This window comes from Sapajus apella, unplaced genomic scaffold (assembly GCF_009761245.1).
Source record: "Sapajus apella isolate SASKATOON/1434 unplaced genomic scaffold, GSC_monkey_1.0 scaffold14, whole genome shotgun sequence".
Lineage (NCBI taxonomy): Eukaryota > Metazoa > Chordata > Mammalia > Primates > Cebidae > Sapajus > Sapajus apella.
Window position 1 is genome coordinate 15,287,017 of NW_022436954.1, and position 5,281 is coordinate 15,292,297.

At 48.1% G+C, this 5,281-nt stretch overlaps 1 pseudogene; it reads left to right on the top strand.

The window, feature by feature from the left end:
• The first annotated feature begins 2,032 nt into the window (after positions 1–2,032).
• Positions 2,033–2,844, top strand: LOC116554322 (annotated as a pseudogene).
• Positions 2,845–5,281: the final 2,437 nt, after the last annotated feature.

Genomic DNA, 5,281 nt, shown 5'->3' on the forward strand with positions numbered 1-5,281 from the left:
AAAAAAAAAAAAAAAAGATTCGGAGGAGAGGCCTCCCTAAATGATGAGACTCAAAAGTTAACAGTAGGCAGCATTTATTGAGCACTTATTATGGACCAGATACGATCCTAAGTTTATCATATTAACTCACTCAATCCTCCCCTAAACCCTAGGAATATTATTATCAGCTCCACTTTACACAAGAGAAAGTTGAGACATGAGTATAGAAGTTACATAACTTGCTCATGATAATCAGGTTACACATTATGAAGGATAAGCCTAGAATTTGAAACATGGCAGTCCAGCTTCATACCCATTCATTTTACCACTTCACCATCATCTATCAGTAGAGACAGATGAACAGTATCACATGAGTGAGGCATCCCCCCTTTATCAATGGGGATGTCAGTAAATAATCTGGCGGCGAGCAAAGACTCCAGAGCCCAACGTTCAAAGTCAGGCTCTGCAACTGCCCAGCAAGGTATTTTAATCTTCCTATGCCTCAGTTTCCCCAGTTGTTGTGAGGATTAAATCAGGATTAATGAGTTGATACATGTATAGAACTTAGCTCAGAACCAGAAGATAAATGTTAGGTGGTCTTATTATCTTCATACAATGCTCATCGCAACCCAAAGGAAACAGACCCAGAGAGGTTTAGAAATTTGTCTAAAATCACACATTTCAAGAAAGGAATCAGGTAGGCACCGTGGCTCACACCTGTAATCCAAGCACTTTGGGAGGCCGAGGCGGGTGGATCATGAGGCCAGGAGTTCAAGACCAGCCTGTCCAAGATGGTCAAACCTTGTCCTTACCAAAAATACAAAATTAGCTGGGGCGTGGTGGCGTGCGCCTGTAATCCCAGCTACTTGGGAGGCTGACACAGGAGAATCACTTGAATCCAGAGGCAGAGGTTGCAGTGAGCCAAAATCATGCCACTGCACTCCAGCCTGGGCAGAAGGAGAGAAACTCCATCTCAATTAAAAATGAAAAACACAAGTAGGTACTCAACAAAAATGTGCTGCATGAATGAAGAAACAAGGGAGAGATCGCTAAAGTCCTTCCAAAATCAGACAAACCCCATGCCGCTCCACCCCGACTACTCTGCTTGCTTTTCTTTGACTTCCATGTCTTAACCCCAGTGTTTCTCAAATAATAGTGTTGCAAGGGCATCCTGAGGACATGGTGGAGTTGAAGTGGCCTTGGTATGTGGTGACATCGTAGGTTTCTTCATTCCTCATTCCCTTGAGACGCTTTTTGAATAAGATAATAGAGTGGAGTTATCCTCAGGGGCAGAATTGCTGAGGATAAGAGCAGGCGGGTGGATGGACGTGCATCTGCAGCCCTCACACGTTGTTAACTGTCGGTCAAAGCCACCAGGTGTCACAAGCAGAGGAAGACTGGAGCCCTACTAGACAGTCACGGTAAAGGGCAGGAAACCGGCCAGGCGCAGTGGCTCACGCCTGTAATCCCAGCACTTTGGGAGGCCGAGGCAGGTGGATCTCGAGGTCAGGAGTTCAAGACCAACCTGGCCAAGATGCTGAAATCCCATCTCTACTAAAAATACAAAAATTAGCTGGGTATGGTGGCAGGCACCAGTAGTCCCAGCTACAAATGAGACTGAGGCAGAGAATTGCTTGAACCCAGGAGGTGGAGGTTGCAGTGTGCCAGCATCGCGCCATTGCATTCCAGCCTGGGTGACAGAGTGAGACTCCGTCTCAAAAAAAAAAGGGCCAGGAGCAGTGATGCACGCAGTGACTCACACCTGTAATCCAGCACTTTGGGAGGCTGAGGTGGGCGGATAACAAGATCAGGAGTTCAAGACCAGCCTGATCAACATGGTGAAACCCTATCTCTAGTAAAAATACAAAAAAATTAGCGGGGCATGGTGGCGCATGTCTGTAATCCCAGCTACTCAGGAGGCTGAGGCAGGAGAATCACTTGAAGCTGGGAGGCAGAGGTTGCAGTGAGCCGAGATCGAGCCATTGCACTCCAGCCTGGGCAATAGGAGTGAACTCCGTCTCAAAATAAAAAAAAAAAGAGGGTAGAGAAGGCGACTGTCTCAGTGGAGCTGGGTTATTCTGGGTAGGGAGTCTGGGTCCCTGAAGCAGGCCCTGGCTCCTGGAACTCTTGGCCACCATGTGTTTCGCCAAGGTCCACTCTGATAACAATAAGAATCAGAAGGCCCAACTGTGTCAGCCCTTTGAAAAATTTGCTGATGTGATGGAAAATCGAGAATCAAAACAGGAAAGGTGAAGTCGAGCATGAAAGAGCTGGAAGACAACGTCAAAGTGTGGTGTCTGGACACTGTGGCGGCTCAGTATCAGAGACAGCACCTGGAGCTCACTCCTCCACTTGAGAAAGAAGGAGATTAATTATGGTGCAGAGGCAACAGACTCCCTGTCCTGGAAGTTGAGGATCCTGAAATCAAGGAGCACAAGGATCGCTTTTGTGACAAGGTCAGGAGATGGTTCCAGGCCACACTGCAGTGGCTGCAGACGTGGTGGCAGACGGTTGTGGCCTGGGTGAAGGAGAACATGGAGGCCCTGGTCTATGCAGTGCAGGCCCTCTGGAAAGAGTTGGAGAGTTTCTGCTGCTCTGTGACAGAGCTCTTCATGTCCTTTTTACAGTCCCAAGGAGCCCCCTGAGGGGATGGAGGAGCTGACACCCCAGAAGTACTCTGAACCCCAATGAAGCTACTGACGCCATCTTTGCCCTCCCCCTCACCAAGCTCCCACCCTGACCCCTCCCTCAGCTCTCCTGTGCCCTGCCCCCATCCCACACACCCAATCTCCCTGCCTGGCATTCCTGCTGCAGCTCTGACCTGGCGCAGTCACCCTAGCATCTTAATAAAACTTGCTTATACTTAAAAAAAAAAAAAAAAAAAAAAAAAAAGACAGGAAACCAGGCTGGGCGCAGTGGCGAATGCCTGTAATCCCAGCTCTTTGGGAAACTGAGGTGGGTGGATCACTTGCGGTCAGGAGTTCAAGACCAGCCTGGCCAACATGGTGAAACTCCATCTCTACTGAATATATAAAAATTAGCCAGGCATGGTGGTGCATGCCTATAATCCCAGCTACTCAGGAGGCTGAGGCAGGAGAATCACTTGAACCCAGGAGGCAGAGGTTGTAAAGAGCAGAGATCATGCCATTGTACTCCATCCTGGGCAACAGAGCGAGACTCCATTTTGGGGAAAAAAAAAAAAAAAAGACAGGAAACCTGAGCTCAGGGAGTATAGGTCTGACTCCTTTGGCTGCAAATAATGGAAATCCATCTCAAATAACCAAGAGGGAAAAAGAAAGACATTGTATTGCTTCATCACTTGGAATTTCAGGGATGATGCTGGTTTTAGGTATGGATAGATCTAGACATTCAAATAAGACCTCAACTTTTCTCTCTCTCTGGTCTATTGTTTTTCTCTCTGTTTGGCCATAGCAGCCCCTCAGCAAGAGGCTTTCAGCAAATGATGGCTGCTGACAACCCTCAAGTCATACTCTTCCAGTTGCATAGAGTTCTAGTCCTCATGACTATGTTTAAGTTTGGAACAGAGAGGAGAGGTTGTCCCAAGGGAGGAAGCAGGAAGTGTTTCCTTTTGTCAAAAAAAATCAAAAGTTTTCTGGGTGGGGGGCTAGGGGAGGGATAGCAGGGGGTGGGGAGATTGGGGAGGGATAACATTAGGAGAAATACCTAATGTAGGTGATGGGGGATGGAGGCAGCAAACCACCATGGCATGTGTATACCTATGTAACAATCCTGCATGATCTGCACATGTAGCCCAGAACTTAAAGTAAAAAAAAGAAAAAAAAATCGAAAGCTTTCTCAGAAGCTCCGGAGTAGACCTCCCCTTAGGTGTTATTGGCAAAGTTGCAAGGGGGACTGGGAAAGTGGGAAACAGAGTCATTATTGGCTTAGACGTGTAAGAATCTACCACCTGGGGCTGGCCATGTGGTCACCCTCAATGAACTAGTGTTTTTCTTTTCCTTTTTTCTTTTTTCTTTTTTTTTTTTTTTTTTGAGATAGGTCTTGCTCTGCCTCCCAGGCTAGAGTGTAGTGGCATGATCTCAGCTCGCTGCAGCCTCAACCTCCCAGGCTCAAGCAATCCTCCTACCTCAGCCTCCCGAGTAGCTGGGACTACAGGCGTGCACCACCACATCCAGCTAATTTTTGTATTTTTTGCAATGATGGAGTATCATCACGTTGCCCAGCTGGTCTCAAACTCCTGAGCTCAAGCAATCCTCTTGCCTTGGCCTCCCAGAGTACTGGGATGACAGGCGTGAGCCACCATCCCCAGCAAAATTGGTATTTCTTTTTTTTTTTTTTTTTTTTGAGACAGAGTTTCGCTGTTGTTGCCCAGACTGGAGTGCAATGGCACGATCTCGGCTCACCGCAACCTCTGCCTCCTGGGTTCAGGCAATTCTCCTGCCTCAGCCTCCCGAGTAGCTGGGACTACAGACACGCACCATCATGCCCAGCTAATTTTTGTATTTTTAGTAGAGACGGGGTTTCACCTTGTTGACCAGGATGGTCTCGATCTCTTGACCTCGTGATCCGCCCGCCTCGGCCTCCCAAAGTGCTGGGATTATAGGCGTGCGCCACCGCGCCTGGCCCAAAATTGGTATTTCTTAAACCAAGAAGGAGAGAGACTGCATTGGCTAGGTCACTAATGGTGTCTACCATAAGAAGGTATTATGAGGCAACCTCACCAGCTCTTGTTTTTGTTTTGTTTTTCTGAGACTGAGTCTCGCTTTGTCGCCCAAGTAAGAGTGCACTGGCACAATCTTGGCTCACTGCAACACCCACCTCCAGGGTTCGAGTGATTCTGCCTCAGCTTCCCAAGTAGCTGGGATTACAGCCGTGCACCATCATGCCCAGCCAATTTTTGCATTTTTAGTAGAGATGGGGTTTCGCCATGCTGGCCAGGCTGGTCTCAAACTCCTGAACTCAAGGGATCCGCCCCCTCAGCCTCCCAAAGTGCTGGAATTACAGGCATGAGCCACTGCGCCCGGCCACCAGAGTTTGTAACAAGAATGAGGAGGAGAAGTTTTGCAAAAGTGGAAATGCTAGCTAACCAGACACAACTAATGTGCTCACTAGAATTGGAGAACAAGGAATGAAAGCCTGGAAAAGTGAGTTGGATCAGGGGAGGTGGGCGTGGCTCCAAAGGAGAGGATGGTCCAGCTATGGACAACACCTGTTAGGATGTTTCCGGAAACGTACATTTCTTATCCAAGGATATTCTGGAGCAGGAGCACAGCAAATACAAAAGATTCTGGGTGAGCAAGGGACAGGGCTCCTCAACACACAA